We start from the raw sequence: 19,008 nt of genomic DNA on the forward strand, positions 1-19,008 counted from the left end.
AAAGCTCAAGATAATAAAAGAGACACAGATGATGGAAAAGAGGTGAATGTCTTGAATGAGGAAGAAAGTAGAGAAGCAAGTGATCCAGAAGTGTTGAGTTTTTGTGACTCTGTTATGGAAGTGGTGCATGAGACACCATATGACAATTAGTTGTTACTTTTGTCAGGAGTGGTTCTTTTTTGCTCAATATTAATTATGATGAGTAAAAATATGAATATTTTTGTTTGGAACTATAGAGGAGCAGCTAGTTCTGTATTTTATAGATATTGCAAACAACATAAAGATGAAAAACCCTAGCATGCTAGTGGTTGTAGAAACCTTGTGTGATCCATTGGAGTTGAGGAAGACATTTGAAAAACTTGATTTTGGTGGCTTTCTTTTTACAAAAGTTAATGGATATGCTGGAGGAATAGTGATAATATGGAAAATGGAAGATATAAGTGTTACCTTGTAGAGTATGAAGTTTCATTATATGCATATTAAAGTACAGTTTAATGAAGGAAATGTGTGGTACTTATCATCTATTTATGGTATCCCTAATATGGAGAATAGGATACTATTATGGGAAGAACTAAAAGCTATAAATTCCACTAAGTTTGTTACTTCGCGTGTTTGAATTTGAATAAATTCGTTGGCAACTTCTGATTGGTTCATTAACGTGTGCGTTTCATTTAATGTTGTGTTTTTATATTTTATTTGCTAAGCGTATTCTTTGACACTACAAGGTGTTTGGCCAAGTGGATGGGGGTTGACCCCATGAGCCCAAGGTTAGGGGTTCAACCCCTAGCGTCCTCACTTTCTTTTTCTTTCCTTTCTTTTATTTCCCTTTTTCTTATTTTTAAACTATTTTCTTTCATTTTGATTTTATTTTTTTACCTCTTATTTTTATTCTGATCAAACTAATTTTGTGAACATACCTTCATTATTTTTTCCCTTTTATTTTATTTCACCCTTGGTTTATTTTATTTTGACTTATTTTGTTGATTTTTCATGTCTTGATTGATGATGGTTAATGAGGTCTATTTGGTCATGACTTTGGATTTTTTAGGGTTGATAAAACCTCCAATGCTTCAAATCTATCAATGAATGATCAATGGATCATTCATGAAACTTTGAGGCATTGATAGGTTGCCTCTATTTAACCATACTCAAGTCATTTGATGCATAGATTAAGCCATTTGTTGTGATTCGAACTTGTCAATCCATTTGAGTTGTTTTGTTTCCATTGACTACTAACCCTCTAACACTTGTGATCCCATTTTAACTTGTATATAAATCAATCATTAATCAACTATTAACTTGTAATTATTGAGTGATACAATCTTCTATTTGTCAAATCATTGATAGATGGACTTGGGATTGTATAACTTTCATTGTTTTAAATCTATTCTTAGATGATCATAAATCATCTTCAATACTTTTCATCAATGATAAGTTATCCCTTGATGCGCCATATTTTGAGTCCTTTGACCTATGGATAGATAATCCTCAAATGTTTACCTTGTACATTTAACTAACTACTAACTTTGATATTGTTAACCATTGTTATTATTAATCTTGTTATTATTATCTTGTGATTTACTTTATGTCAACCATATTGGATTGAAATTTACTTCCAATTACCCATTATCATCATCATTGTATATACTCCTCATGCATGTTTATTATTGTTATTTACTCTTTGTCATCATACAATCAAAAACAACAAAAACATGATAAAATTATAAGACAAAAAAGATAGATTCATCTGTAACCAATCGTTGGACTTATAGGATTTCATTTAGGACCCTTGCTTGGATACCTTTCCTTAACCCTTTTACACTTTTCCTTAACTTGGATTTCATCTATAACTTGCAATCTTTCATTGTAAGAATGGCATCATGGCACTATCCTAGGGATACATGATTGTAAGACTATTATCCACTTGTTAGCTTATGTCACATTTGCACACATAAGGCTTTCTCTTGGGCTACCTTACAATGAGACCATTTACTTTCTTTCTTGGTTACCATGTAAATATTCATGTACGTCGCAATTTCAAAATCAAAGCAATAAACCCTTGATCCAACATCAAGTGGCATTTTCATAATCAAACTCAAAAAACGATAAAAATATTATTAGTATTGTGCGCCACGGGCCTTAAGTGATGGGGAATGAGTAAGGATGGATCTCTCCTACCCTTACTCTAGTTATTTTGGACACAAGACGCTTGGCTTGTTTGTCTAGAATATTCACCTTCGCTCCTAGACTTTAGTGCAATCTAATCACAAATAACCTTTTCATAAACCCTTCTTTAAGGTAAAATCAACACAATCCATCAAACTCATTTTTGCGCCTTAGGGCATCACACTGAAAACCTTTTTCTCAAAGGTAAAATCAACCAACCCACAAACATTTTCTACTATGAACTACAGAGCTCTGATTCTTCATCGCCTGATAAATGATACGTAGGCACAAGGGCCTCAATCCTTGGCGAGCACAATAATAAAAAACTCAAAGTCTCATTCTTTAACACTTTGTAAATAAATAATAAAGATATAAATTTTTATAAATAAATACTCAGGCACGCAGACAATTTAATTGGTTCCCATGGAGTATCATGGACGTGAGGGGTGTTAATATCTTCCCCTTGCGTAATCGAATTTCGAACTCAATCTTGGTTGCAAGACCAATCCATGTCCATATATACGTGCACTTCCTTGTGCATTCACTTTCTTAAGGGTTTTATCGACTATTTTCCCTTTCCTCTTAGGAGTAAATAAAATTTGGTAACGACTCTGTGTTTGCCTTTTTCTTTTAGTAGGCATTCCTTTTAAACGATCGGTATGGTTGTTCCCGAAACCTCGGTAGCGACAACTTAGACTAATGAAATGAATAGAAATCCAACGCTACAAGTATAAGACCCAAGACAATTTGAATGAGTAATGAAGTGAATGTGTCATACCCCAAAATTTGCCCACTAATCTTATAAAACATTTCTCGAAGCACTCCGACTTATTCTGCAAGGCACTGACCTTAAAGGAACAAAAGGCCAGCTCACAACGGACCCACTCCAGAAAAAGGCCCAAACTAGCTCGCTCGCTAGGCGAGCAATTCCTTCGCCTAGCGAACCCCTCGTTATGACACTCGCCCCAGCGAAGCACCAGATCCAGTAAAAGCCCAAACTAGCTTGCTCGCTAGGCGAGCAACTCCTTCGCCTAGCGAAGCTTGCGAATATCAGAATTTCTGGGCTTCATTCTGAGCCCATTAGGTCACAACAAGAACATTATAAATAGCCAAGCTTCAGTCAGGAAAGAGGAGGACGAAAACAGACGAAGACGGACGGAAACCCTGGCACAGAAACCCTGGAGACCAGCTTAAGGAATTCCGAGTAAAGAAACCCTAAAGGCTGCTCATCCGCTCCGAAGCTACCGCCGCCCAATTCCATCCAATACCAAGAGTGGTCAGTCCCTTCAACCTCGCAGCTCGGTTGCAAACAGGTTGGCGTATCTCTAATGTTTTATGCTTTTAATCGATAATCTCTACATACATAAGACATCATGATTAAATTTCCGGATATGTAATTTGATTTCACATGCGAACTTAAATATGCTTGAATATCCTGAATGTTTATCCATGATATTCCTGTAATTCAATGCCGCAAAGTTCAGGGTTCCGGAGATCATGCTGTCATCAAATTCAAAACCAGCAGCCGCTCGCTAGCACATCGCTAAGCGAGCTTGTAGCGAGCACTCGCTAAGCCTTCGCTAGGCGAAGCAGGAGCGAACGAGACAGTGGCTGTTTTGTTTCTTTTCTGTTCTGCCTTATGTTTGTCTAATCAAGCTTCATTATAATTCTGCATTATTTGGCCTGACTTTATGACTGTTGTGTTTATTTTGTGGTGCAATTTTCAATTGTACTTTACCTCGGTGCTCTAACCCGTGTGCTGAATTGTGTAAAGGTTTACATATTCCCGAGGAAATGGCCGGCTAGGTATTCCACCTTATGTGTGGGATATCCCTATGGAGATGGATTCTGAATTACTTGATTTTAATGTGGAGATTCATCCTAAATTCTCTAGTTGATTTTAATGTATTGATTTCATCGATGTTAATGTGGACCTAATTACCTAATTGATTACGGCTATATAATTAATTGTAAAACTTTGCCTTTTAATAAGTGATCTTGGACCTCTCTTTTGTTACCCTACGATTACGGTATTATGGTCATGTCCCACGAATATGGGGATACACTTAGCAAAGACCCTTCGGTTAAATCATCATAGTCCCTCGAATGTTGCCTTTGTCCCTCGATGACCCTTCGGTGTAGCCTACGGTTAAATGATGATAGTCCCTTCGAATGCTAAGGTATCCTCACAGCTGTTGCCTTCAATGACCAATTGATGATCCTACGATGACCCTTTTACATCCAAAGGATAAAACTACTTATTTCCCAATAATAAGGACGGTTTTACCCTCACGAGGATAGGAAATGCCCATCAAGACCTTGGGTAGGTATAACTCTTAATTGCTTACTCACAATGTAAAAATACTTTTCACACTTCACAAATACTAGAAAATCACCACTTGGTATATATTCATACTAGAATCATTACTGAGTTATATTTTTCTAAACCATTTTCAAAACTAAACGAGATAACCACTTTGTATACATTCATACGAGAATCATTACAAAGTTAAATTCTCTTTTTCAAAATATTTTCTAAACAATTCACGAACACTTTTTCAGACAAGAAAAAATAATATAAGTGATCAAGCAATTAAGAGCCCATGGATAACCATGGATACAAAGGGTGCTAACACCTTCCCTTTGTATAATGTACCTCCCGAACCCAAAATCTAATTAAGGTTTTTCCTGTTCTTTTCCACCTGTCCTTATTGGATAAAAGAAAAGTCGGTGGCGACTCTTGCTATCCGCGACATTGCGATTAAAAGCAAAACACATAAAGTCAGTTCACCATATGACAGAACTGGCGACTCTGCTGGGGATCCTTAAAAAGAGAGGTTACCTTAAAAACAAGATCACTTATTTAAATTGTCTGATTTACTTTTAAGGGATTGCTTGGGTATGTTATGCTTGAGTGAAAGATCCCACACCCGGATCTAGTGTACCTTAGGTAAGTAGCAATAGATCATCGCGACTATCTGGCGTATACCGGAATGGTCAAAATGATGGCTACGGTTAATGTGACACTTTGGATGTCCTGATGTTCCTCATGTTTACTTGAGGAAAAATTTGGCATTCGCGTGGTGTCATCAAAGCATTAACCAGACCTTTAGAACCCTAATTGACTCATCCTAGCCATTAGAAAGTAGTGAGGTAACTGATTTCGGTTCCGACTGGGGTTGGTTGATACTCGATACTACACTCTTTGAGATTGGACTTTAGGGAAGCTTCGGTCAACCACTTGGTGTTGCACTGAAGTGGACTTAAAGAAAGGTCAATGATTTGAGATCCTTCTAGAACCCGGTTACTATTCTAGGACAGGTTGAACCAACAAAACTTCAGTGGGGAGGGTACTTACCTATGGAACTCATGCAAGCCTCAAAACTTAGGAATGATTGTTGTGTGACTTGCTTGTGCGTGTTATTTACTTAACATCATAACATCATAGCATCATAACATCATAACATCACGGCATTGTACTAACCATTTCAAGGGCTTAGGGATTTAGCTTTGCTCTGTTAAACAGGTTATGGCTCCCAGGAAGACTATCCGGATTAATCTTGTAGCAATCTCTCCTCAACTCAAGGATTTAGTGTCAGAACTTCCCGATCATGCTCAGTTCATCAAGAGACATGGTTCTATCCTCAAGTTGGTTACCATTGGTTTCAAAGAGGATATGATGAGGGTCCTATTCCAGTTCTTCGATCCTAAACATCATTGCTTCACATTCCCAGATTATCAGTTGGTACCCACATTAGAAGAATTCTCCAGGATGCTTGGGATACCTATTCTTGATCGGACACCTTTCAGTGGTTTAGAAAAGATTCCGAAGTATGAAGAAGTTGCCGCAGCTTTACACATGACAAAGTCCGACATTGAAACTAATTGGGTAACAAGAAGTGGAGTTAAGGGTTTACTTGCCAAATTTTTGATAAATAAGGCCCGAGAATTCCTAAAAATTATGGATGTCCATGCTTTCGAGGATGTTCTAGCATTACTAATCTATGGTTTGGTGTTATTTCCTAACCCAGACCAATTCGTAGATATGAATGCTATTAAGATATTTCTCACTCATAACCCTGTGCCTACCTTGCTTGGAGACATTCTGCATTCCCTTCACACTCGTACTATGAAAAAGCAAGGGACTCTCATGTGCTGCATATCTCTATTGTCTAGGTGGTTTATTTCACACCTTCCTCAATCAGTCTTGAAGAATGAGCAAAATCTGAAATGGTCTCAAAGGATAATGTCACTCTCCCATTCAGACATCCGTTGGTGTCCTCATCTCGAAGGAAATGTTACCCTCATTGACCGTTGTGGAGAATTCTCTAATGTACCACTCCTGGGGATAAGAGGAGGTATTACTTATAACCCAGCTTTAGCCCTACGCCAGTTTGGTTATGCTCGAAGAGATGGTCCACATGAAATAATTATCCAGGGCACTGTGTTTGACTATGACAATGATTCCCAAGGTCTCCGTCAAAGATTTGTACGAGCTTGGGGCATGGTGAAAAGAAGCACTTTAGGACAAAAAAACTCTATTCCTATGGAACCTTATCTCAGATGGGTACGAGCCAGAGCTCGTGAACTTGTCATGCCATACCTTGCAGTCGGACCGCTGATTATTGAACCAGAAGTTGAAGGAGGTACTTCTCAGATCATTCCTTATCCAGATATGCCTACCGATGTTGAGGAATTGAGGAGATCCTGGACCCAGTTGAGAGAGGAAAGGGATACTTTCGAAATTCAGTTCAATGCAGAAAAGAAGAAAGTACTAGAGCTCACCAGCCAGCTTAATGAGGAGCGAAGACTCAATGCATATCTTCGCCCAAAAAGAAGCCGTCCCTGGGAGACTTGAGCTTTTGTTGTATTTTACTTTTTGTAATGAACATTGATTAAAGAAATTATTAATAAAAGTTCCCCTCTTTTGGGTGGTTTACGCAAAGTTAAATTCCAAAAGTCCTTGAAAACATTTCATACATTGCATTGCATAACATAACATTGCATAACAGGTATTCTAAAAGATCAATGTTCTCACGGTCTTCATTGCAAACAGAAAAATGGACCTCGAACAAACTGTCAAAGATCTCCAGACTCAGAATGCTCAATTCCAGGAGTTGATCCTGAGCTTATCCAAAGGGCAGGAGGAATTGAAGGCTCTTTTGCTCGAAAAGAAGAAAGACAAGAAAGCTGTGAGTTACATCAACACGGGAAGAAGGCTTAAAAGACAGGCTGCGGGAGTCAAGTTTGGAATTCCGAATGGTCCAGAAGAGGAGACGGAGAATGATTCAGAGGAGGAGAATGTTGATTTCTCCAACCCTGAGGATGACGATGAAGATTATGAAGGTGAACAATACTCTCCAAGAGATGATAAGTACAAGTTGCTGGAAGAACGTATGCTAGCCATGAAGGGTCAGAAGGCGCCCGGTCTGGATTTCGAAAGTTTGGGTCTGGTCTCCGATGTGACCATTCCTCGCAAATTCAAGATCCCCACTTTCACTAAGTACGATGGTGCGTCCTGTCCTCAGATGCATCTGAGAGCTTATGTGAGAAAGATTCAGCCGCATACCACTGATAGGAAGCTATGGATCCATTTCTTCCAAGAGAGTCTGTCTGGCACACAGTTGGAATGGTATTATCAGCTCGAGAGCTCTGACATCCGCACCTGGACTGATTTAGCAACAGCTTTCTATAAACAGTACCAGTATAACTCTAAACTAGCGCCTACTCGGCTACAGTTGCAGAATATGACTATGGGATCCAAAGAAAGCTTCAAAGAATATGCTCAGAAATGGAGAGATTTGGTTGGCAGAGTCAAACCCCCTATGACTGACCGAGAATTAGTGGACATGTTCATGAGCACACTGACTGGCCCATTCTACAGCCATCTACTGGGAAGTTCTTCATCAGGTTTCACTGAACTTATACTGACAGGTGAACGTGTTGAAAGCGGCATTCGAAGTGGAAAGATACAGGCGACTACCTCTGCAAGCACCAAGAGGTCCTATCAGGGGAGGAATGAATTAAATGCTGTGTACGGTCAAAAGGGTCGTAACAAGAAAAATCGTGACCATACCATTGGAGCGGTTACGATTGCAGCACCGCCATCTCAAAACTTCCAGCCCAAACAAGACAAGCCAAGAAGGCAGTTTACCAGGATCAATATGACCTTGGCACAGGCACTGCAGGGAATGCTAAAGGCAAATTTGATCACCCTCAGAGATCCTCCTACGAATCCCAACACTACTTCTTCTCGTTATAATCCCAATGCCAGGTGCGCATATCACTCCGATAGCCCCGGGCATGATACAAACGATTGTTGGTCGTTGAAGAATAAGATTCAGGATATGATCGACGCTGGTGAAATTGAATTTGAGCCTCCGGAGACTCCTAATGTCATCACTGCACCTATGCCTAACCATGACAAGACTGTTAATGTTGTGGATGACAACTCTCACATTTCTAATGTAGCTGATTTAACATCTCCTCTCCTGATCATCAAGAAGAATTTATTGCAGGCTGGTTTATTTCCAGGTTGTGCTGAAAATTGCGATCGCTGTATACTCCGACCCAATGAGTGCTTGAAGTTGAGGAATGGTATTCAACGGCTGATGGATGATCGCACAATTCTCTTCGAAACGGTTCCTAAGGTGGAAAACCTTACTGAAGAAATATCTGTGATTGCTAGGTCCAAAGTTCCAGTGAAGATTACCGCTACTAGAGCGCCTGTGAAGATTACTGCTGAGCCCAAGGTGGCTCCCCTAATCATTACTGCGCCTGGCCCAGTACCGTATTCCTCCAGCAAAGCCATTCCGTGGAATTATGGAGGTGATGTTTACATCCATGGCGTAAAGCAAGTTGGTAATTCTGCTAATCCTAATGACATTGTTGGGACTAGTAAAGTTACTCAAAGTGGAAGGATCTTCTCTCCAGAAATCTCACCTCCCGTCCCTGAAACTCGAGGCGAGGAACCAGTCAACCCTTCTCAGTCAAAAACACCGGTCGAAGTTACTGCTGAAGATGTTGCCAAGCAGGAAGTGGAGGAAATGCTGAAAATCATCCGTAAGAGTGATTTTGATGTGGTAGAACAGCTGGGGCATACCCCGTCTAAAATTTCGATGTTATCCTTGTTGTTATCTTCTGAATCTCATGCCAATGCATTGATCAAATTCTTGAAGACCGCTCATGTACCTCAGGAGACATCTGTCGATCAGTTCAAGAACTATGTTGCTAACCTGACTGTTGACAATGGCCTAGGTTTTTCCAATGCTGACCTGACACCAGCAGGGAAGAATCACAATAAAGCTCTGCATATCTCCATTGAGTGTAAGGGGTTCACCTTGTCTCATGTGTTGATCGATAATGGCTCTTCTTTGAATGTGCTGCCGAAAGCCGTGCTCGATAAACTTGACTGCAAGAGCATTGAACTGAAGCCTAGTGACACTGTGGTGCGTGCGTATGACGGTGCGAAAAGTGTTGTCCATGGTGAAGTGGTTCTCCCTATCAAGATAGGACCTCAAGTCTTCAACACTACCTTTCATGTAATGAACATTCGTCCCGCCTATTCCTGCTTGCTGGGACGCCCTTGGATTCACGGGGCAAGTGCCGTAGCTTCATCTCTCCATCAAAAGCTGAAGTATCCAATAGAGGGTAAAATCGTCACTGTGTGTGGAGAAGAAGAGTATATTGTCAGTAGTGTGCAGGCCTTCAGATACGTCGAGATGGATGGCGAGTTCGTCGAGACTCCTTCTCAGTCATTTGAAGTGGTCCCTCCGCCCAGTCCTGTCCTTAAGCCGACTCCCCTTGTGCCCAAGGTTATTCATGCTCCTCCTGCCATGATTTCTCTGAAGGACGCTCAAGCCGTGGTTGAAAATGGTGGTCGTACTGGTTGGGGTCAACTGATCAACGTACCGTACAAGTCTGACAAGTGTGGTCTGGGATTTAACTCTGAAAGGATGGTCAAAGATCAGGTTAATGCTGTAGAAGATGCTGATAGCGATTGCGACCTGGATAGCTGGATTTTCCCAACAATTGGTGACAGACTCAATAATTGGAAGGCTGAAGACACTATCCCGATTTCCTTTAGTCATGAGTAATTGTTATTGTCTATTTTAGTGTTGCATTTTTTTTAATTTTTACAATTGAACTTCTTAAAGCATTGTGTCTATGCCCGGGGCACAATAGCTAATTTGTTAAGGGTTTTGTCATTTTCATAAGCATATTCATATTCAATAAATCAATGGACTTTTTGCATTCAAATATTGCGCTCCTTATCTTTCCTGTCATCTTCCAAAAAAGCTATGTTTTCTTACACACACTCACGTAACGAATTGCAGATCCATACCCACTCTGGATCCTGTCGATAATAGTTCTACTATTGTTCATTATGACTTTGAAAATCCGATCTACCAAGCCGAGGATGGAAGTGAGGAAGATTGTGAAGTACCTGGAGAACTTGCCAGACTGTTACTGCAAGAAGAAAGGACTATACAGCTGCATGAAGAGTCAATCGAAATTGTAAACCTGGGTACTGAAGTGGACAAGAGAGAAGTCAAAATAGGAGCAAGCTTGGAAAACAGTATTAAAGAAAGATTGATTCAGATGTTACATGACTATGTAGAGATTTTTGCTTGGTCTTATGAAGACATGCCAAGATTGGATACTGATATAGTAGTGCATCGTTTGCCAACGAAGGAAGATTGTCGTCCTGTTAAGCAAAAGGTTCGCCGCATGCGTCCTGAAATGTCTGAGAAAATCAAAGCCGAGGTTATGAAACAATTTGATGCAGGTTTTCTGGCTGTTACTTCTTATCCTCAATGGGTTGCCAATGTGGTACCGGTACCGAAGAAGGATGGTAAGGTGCGAATGTGCGTCGATTACAGAGATCTGAATAAAGCGAGTCCCAAAGATGACTTTTCACTCCCGCACATTGATGTTCTAGTAGACAATACCGCTCAACACAAAGTATTCTCCTTCATGGATGGATTCTCGGGTTATAACCAGATTAAGATGGCACCTGAAGACATGGAGAAAACTACGTTTGTGACGCAATGGGGCACTTTCTGTTACAAAGTAATGCCATTCGGTTTAAAGAACGCCGGGGCAACGTACCAGCGTGCTATGGTGGTTTTGTTCCATGATATGATTCATCATGAAATAGAAGTATATGTGGATGACATGATAGCCAGATCTCATACTGAAGAAGAACATCTCGATCATTTGTACAAATTGTTTGAGAGGTTGAAGAAATACAAGCTGAGATTGAACCCGAACAAATGCACCTTTGGAGTAAGATCCGGTAAACTCTTGGGATTTATTGTCAATGGTAAAGGAATTGAGGTTGACCCGGCTAAGGTGAGAGTTATCCAAGAAATGCCGGTGCCCCGTACAGATAAAGAAGTCTGAGGTTTCTTGGGACGTTTGAATTACATCGCCCGGTTTATCTCCTATTTAACTGCCACCTGCAGACCCATCTTCAAACTACTAAGGAAGAATCAAGAGATGATATGGAATGACGAATGTCAAGAAGCTTTTGACAAAATCAAGAAGTATCTCCAGGAACCTCCGATCCTGATACCACCAGTTGAAGGAATACCTCTAATCATGTATTTGACCGTGTTAGAAAATTCAATGGGGTGTGTGTTGGGGCAACATGACGAGTCTGGTCGAAAAGAGCATGCCATATACTACCTTAGCAAAAAGTTTACCGACTGTGAAACAAGATACTCACTGCTCGAGAGAACTTGCTGTGCTTTGGCCTGGGCTGCTCGCCGACTAAGACAGTATATGTTGAATCATACCACTTTGTTGATTTCTAAGATGGATCCCATCAAATACATATTTGAGAAACCTGCCCTCTCCGGAAGAATAGCGAGATGGCAGATGATTTTAACAGAGTATGATATCCAGTATACTACCCAGAAAGTAATCAAAGGAAGCGTGTTAGCCGATCATTTGGCTCATCAAGTAGTGGATGATTACCAATCTATGAATTTTGAGTTCCCAGATGAGGATGTCATGCTTGTTACTGATTATGAAGAACCGGGACCGGATGAAGGACCCGAACCGGGATCCCGATGGACTATGGTTTTCGATGGATCTTCTAATGCGTTGGGTAATGGTGTTGGTGTTGTAATTATTTCTCCCAAGGGTCGTCATACGCCTTTCACTGCTAGACTATGTTTCGACTGTACCAACAATATGGCCGAGTATGAAGCATGTATTTTGGGACTCAGAGCTGCTATAGACCTGAGAATCAAGTTTTTAAGCGTATACGGAGACTCAGCCTTAGTAATCAGTCAGATCAAAGGAGAATGGGACACTAAACATCCGAATCTCATCCCTTATCGAGAGCGGGTGTTGACATTAATCCCATACTTTGAAGAGATTACATTCGAACATATTCCACGAGAGGAGAATCAGTTGGCAGACGCGTTGGCTACCATGTCATCTATGTTCAGAGTCAAATGGGACAATGAAGCTCCTAGGATAACCATTGAACGATTAGAAGAACCAGCATATTGTCATAATACTGAGGGAGTAGAGGAGAGACCTTGGTTCCATGAAGTGAAAGGATATTTAGAAACTCAGGAATACCCTGAAGGGGCATCCGTCAATGACAGAAAGTTCCTGAGGAAGTTCTCCGCTAAATTCTTTTTGAGTAATTGAGTGTTATACAAACGTAATCATGATTCGACTTTGCTTCGCTGTGTGGATAAAAAGGAAGCAGAAAAGATTATGGAAGACATGCATGACAGTATTTTTGGGACTCACCCTAGTGGACATACAATGGCCAAGAAGATTCTGAGATCAGGGTATTATTGGTCTACCATGGAAGTTGATTGCCACCATCATGCCAGAACTTGTCACAAGTGCCAGATCTATGCGGATAAAATACATGTACCTCCTGCTCCATTAAACGTGTTGACGGCCCCTTGGCCCTTTGCAATGTGGGGCATTGATATGATCGGAGAGATCAAACCTACGGCTTCTAATGGACATCGCTTCATCCTTGTTGCTATTGATTACTTTACAAAGTGGGTAGAGGCAGCCTCATTTGCTTCTGTTACCAGGAATGTGGTGGCACGATTCATCAAGAATAATCTCATCTGTCGATACGGCATCCCTGAAAGAGTTATCACTGATAATGGCACTAATTTGAACAACAAGATGATTGCTGAACTCTGCACGCAGTTCAAAATAAAACACCATAACTCTTCTCCGTACCGGCCAAAGATGAACGGTGCCGTGGAAGCTGCTAATAAGAATATCAAGAAGATCATACAAAAGATGACAGTAAAGTACAAAGACTGGCATGAGATGTTACCGTTTGCTCTTCATGGTTATCGCACTTCAGTACGCACTTCGACAGGGGCAACTCCTTTCTCTTTAGTCTACGGAATGGAAGCCGTCTTACCAGTGGAAGTTCAGATTCCCTCTCTAAGAATCATGAAAGAGACAAGCTTAGATGAGGATGAATGGATTCAGACTCGACTCGATCAGATAAATTTGATTGATGAAAAAAGACTCGCGGTTGTTTGTCATGGGCAGATATATCAGAAGCGCATGACCCAGGCATTCAACAAAAAGGTCAAGAGACGAGTGTACCAAATCGGCGACTTAGTTATCAAGCGTATCATTCTACCACAAGGTGATCCCAGGGGCAAATGGACTCCCACATACGAAGGGCCATTTGTAGTTAAGAAGTTATTCTCCGGTGGAGCCATGATACTTGCTACGATGGATGGCGAAGACTTCCCACATCCCGTGAACGCAGACATAGTTAAAAAATACTACGCATAAAAGAGACCCGCTAGGTCGACGTACCTAAGCAAAAGTAAGGGCATCCCGGCGAACCAAAAGGGTTCGGGCAAAAATTAGGGATAAACATATAAAAATGCACACCCGGCAAGTCGAAAACCTGAAAAGGCGGCTTGGGCAAAAAAGGGTATCCTGGTGGACTGAAAACCTGAAAAGGCGGTCCAGGCAAAAATTAGGGATTAAAGCGTATGACTATGTCCCGTTCTCAGTCACCTTCAACCAAGTCAAAGGAACCAAACAAGCCAATCACTTATATCCGACAGCAGGAGATGAGATGCTTGAAGACATAATGACAGTAGTGGAATTAGAATCGATAGGACTTTTTCTGCATAGCTTTCTCTTTGTTGCCTGACAATTTCCTCTTACTAGGATTTCTGTCTTCGTGTACACAAATTGCCTGTTTATAGGCCCTCTTTCAAAATCAATACAATTTTATCTCCAAAAAAGATGCTTTTGTTTTCACTTTTTCTGTTTTGTTTGCGTAAACGTCCATTGATTTAATTTGAATTGATTTATGCATTTGAATATGAGCAATGTTTACCAAAAATGCCTGCCTAGAATAGTAATAGCAATTACTACACGACTTCAGGATCGAGGAGAAGGTCTAATCACGCTTCCAAATGAATCCGTTGCTAATTCGATTCCCCAACAAAAACCAGTTATGCCCCAGAAGAAATTGGCATCACTAGACGAATTAGTCATCTCTTCTATCCCCAGCCAGGCTCTGTCGAATGTTTCTACCATCAGACAGAAATCAAATACCCCCAGCTGAGACAGGGTCATCAATACAAATATCTCCGACCAGAAGACTAGATTTATTTCCCCAGTAGAGTCCCCTGGAAGAACGTTTCAGACGCATAGTGCATTCATTACATCATTTCACAGCATACACACATTGTTCGCATTTATTGTCAAAAGCATAAAACATCTCATGCATCATGACATGGCATGAAGCTAACTTTTATTTTTCAGGTTGATTATCCTCTTGGTACAATCAAAACAAAGGTCCATCCAGACGGACCTCTTTATCAATTACATTCAGGATTCAACTACATCTTTCAGATATACCCCATGTCACCATTCATTCTGACATCCTCCTAACGATGGCATCTATAAGCCCATCCCAGACATTTATTGCAAATACAACATATACAAATACTATCAGATATAGCCTAGCGTACGGTTCATTCTGATTCAGCTCAACATATGACTCCTTCAACTCAGATGCGATCTAACGTATGGTCCATTCTGACCTTCAACAACTCCAATACGGTCTAATGTACGACCCAGTTAGACCTTCATCTCCTCAGATGCTACCTAGTGTACGGTACATTTCTGAAGCGTAGTCTAGCATACGACTACCCCTTTCATCATCAGATCCAGCCTAACGGACGGCTCATTCTGCTCAGAGACGGTCTAGCGTACGACCCATTTGGATGTTCATTCCCTCAGATGCTACCTAGCATACATACATCTCTGAAGTGTAGTCTAGCGTATGACTATCCCTTTCATCCTCAGATGCAGCCTGACATGCCACAACTCCAACACGGTCTAACGTACGACCTATTTGGATCTTCAACTCAGATACGATCTGGCATACGATCCACTCCGATCTCTCATCCCCAGCAAAGTCATCCGCCTAATGAACAACTCACTCTGCTATTCAGATGCGGTCTAGCGTATGATCCATTCTGATCCCTTATCCCCAGCAGTATATAACACACTCCGACTCCCCGGCGAAGTCGACAGCATAATGGAGGACTCACTATACAGTCTAACGTACGACCCGATATGACACCCATGTCTTCGGATATCGCCTAACGTACGACACAATCTGAAGCTCTCATCATCAAACTTCCTGGATGGCATCTTTAAGCCCATCTCCGTCAAGACTAATTGACAAGTGCAAATTTTTGGGGCATTCTAGTGTTCAATAATCTTCCACCTCCAGACCACGAACGGCATACTTGCCATCCTAACTCTCTCGGTTCAAGAATATTGAACAGGGGCAGCTGTCATACCCCAAAATTTGCCCACTAATCTTATAAAACATTTCTCGAAGCACTCCGACTTATTCTGCAAGGCACTGACCTTAAAGGAACAAAAGGCCAGCTCACAACGGACCCACTCCAGAAAAAGGCCCAAACTAGCTCGCTCGCTAGGCGAGCAATTCCTTCGCCTAGCGAACCCCTCGTTATGACACTCGCCCCAGCGAAGCACCAGATCCAGTAAAAGCCCAAACTAGCTTGCTCGCTAGGCGAGCAACTCCTTCGCCTAGCGAAGCTTGCGAATATCAGAATTTCTGGGCTTCATTCTGAGCCCATTAGGTCACAACAAGAACATTATAAATAGCCAAGCTTCAGTCAGGAAAGAGGAGGACGAAAACAGACGAAGACGGACGGAAACCCTGGCACAGAAACCCTGGAGACCAGCTTAAGGAATTCCGAGTAAAGAAACCCTAAAGGCTGCTCATCCGCTCCGAAGCTACCGCCGCCCAATTCCATCCGATACCAAGAGTGGTCAGTCCCTTCAACCTCGCAGCTCGGTTGCAAACAGGTTGGCGTATCTCTAATGTTTTATGCTTTTAATCGATAATCTCTACATACATAAGACATCATGATTAAATTTCCGGATATGTAATTTGATTTCACATGCGAACTTAAATATGCTTGAATATCCTGAATGTTTATCCATGCTATTCCTGTAATTCAATGCCGCAAAGTTCAGGGTTCCGGAGATCATGCTGTCATCAAATTCAAAACCAGCAGCCGCTCGCTAGCACATCGCTAAGCGAGCTTGTAGCGAGCACTCGCTAAGCCTTCGCTAGGCGAAGCAGGAGCGAACGAGACAGTGGCTGTTTTGTTTCTTTTCTGTTCTGCCTTATGTTTGTCTAATCAAGCTTCATTATAATTCTGCATTATTTGGCCTGACTTTATGACTGTTGTGTTTATTTTGTGGTGCAATTTTCAATTGTACTTTACCTCGGTGCTCTAACCCGTGTGCTGAATTGTGTAAAGGTTTACATATTCCCGAGGAAATGGCCGGCTAGGTATTCCACCTTATGTGTGGGATATCCCTATGGAGATGGATTCTGAATTACTTGATTTTAATGTGGAGATTCATCCTAAATTCTCTAGTTGATTTTAATGTATTGATTTCATCGATGTTAATGTGGACCTAATTACCTAATTGATTACGGCTATATAATTAATTGTAAAACTTTGCCTTTTAATAAGTGATCTTGGACCTCTCTTTTGTTACCCTACGATTACGGTATTATGGTCATGTCCCACGAATATGGGGATACACTTAGCAAAGACCCTTCGGTTAAATCATCATAGTCCCTCGAATGTTGCCTTTGTCCCTCGATGACCCTTCGGTGTAGCCTACGGTTAAATGATGATAGTCCCTTCGAATGCTAAGGTATCCTCACAGCTGTTGCCTTCAATGACCAATTGATGACCCTACGATGACCCTTTTACATCCAAAGGATAAAACTACTTATTTCCCAATAATAAGGACGGTTTTACCCTCACGAGGATAGGAAATGCCCATCAAGACCTTGGGTAGGTATAACTCTTAATTGCTTACTCACAATGTAAAAATACTTTTCACACTTCACAAATACTAGAAAATCACCACTTGGTATATATTCATACTAGAATCATTACTGAGTTATATTTTTCTAAACCATTTTCAAAACTAAACGAGATAACCACTTTGTATACATTCATACGAGAATCATTACAAAGTTAAATTCTCTTTTTCAAAATATTTTCTAAACAATTCACGAACACTTTTTCAGACAAGAAAAAATAATATAAGTGATCAAGCAATTAAGAGCCCATGGATAACCATGGATACAAAGGGTGCTAACACCTTCCCTTTGTATAATGTACCTCCCAAACCCAAAATCTAATTAAGGTCTTTCCTGTTCTTTTCCACCTGTCCTTATTGGATAAAAGAAAAGTCGGTGGCGACTCTTGCTATCCGCGACATTGCGATTAAAAGCAAAACACATAAAGTCAGTTCACCGTATGACAAAATGGAATGACATGAATGAATGGACTTGATTGAACAATGACCAATGACCAATGACCAATGAATGGACAATGAAACTTGAATGAAGGATTAATGGACACATGGAAAATTATGATTAAGCCAAACAAGAACTAGCAATAACCAAATGAAATGATCATGAATGGGCCAAGTGGGAGTTGGGGTGTTGATGGGTGTTTTCCACAAGTATACGGAGTGTATCAGAGTAATATAAAAGGTTGTCGAACCCACAAAAACCTAATGGTAAATCTATCGTTTTCTATTGGTACGGTGTTTATCTAAGGCGATCGTAAAAGATTAGGAACAGGAACAACAAAGTAAAAATAATGGACTTGAATAAATTCATAAATATAATACCGGAATATTTCTCTCATTGATCAATAATACTCTTATTATTCCTAAGTAGAACTACTTACGGGACAATGTTTCCTTCCTTGTAAAAGAACTAATTAAAAAGGAATCGTTGCTCTCGTGTATTCGGAACCAGGTTTTACTCTCTAAATTAGACTGTCCGCTCTCGCATGCCTGGTGCGCTTTGCATTAAAGTAGTGAAAACCCTTTTTTAGAAATTAAATTATGTTGCTTAGTAAAAAAAGTGATTTTGGTTGAAAAATTTAACTTTAAAGGATTCCCGGCTTTCGCTCGGGTAACCGGATTCTAAACTTATAAACGCGTCCGAAAACAGTTTTAAAACCACTTTCTAAAAATATCAACTTCTCCTCATTAATTAACAAAGTGCTCTCGCGGTGTTTATTAAAAAAAATTAACAATTTTATCTTAGGTACCGGACGAATTTCGATCTTACCCGGCATATCTACGGTCATACTCTCGTAGTAACCTGACCAATTTAATTTCTTAAAAGTTTAGATAAAAAACAAAATAGCCCTGATAGTAATCCTAAAGAAATAACATATCAAGTACCGTTGAATTGACGACCCTCACATTCTAGCACCAATAGATTAG

Source organism: Lathyrus oleraceus, chromosome 6 (genome assembly GCF_024323335.1).
Source record: "Lathyrus oleraceus cultivar Zhongwan6 chromosome 6, CAAS_Psat_ZW6_1.0, whole genome shotgun sequence".
In the NCBI taxonomy this organism is placed as follows: Eukaryota; Viridiplantae; Streptophyta; class Magnoliopsida; order Fabales; family Fabaceae; genus Lathyrus; species Lathyrus oleraceus.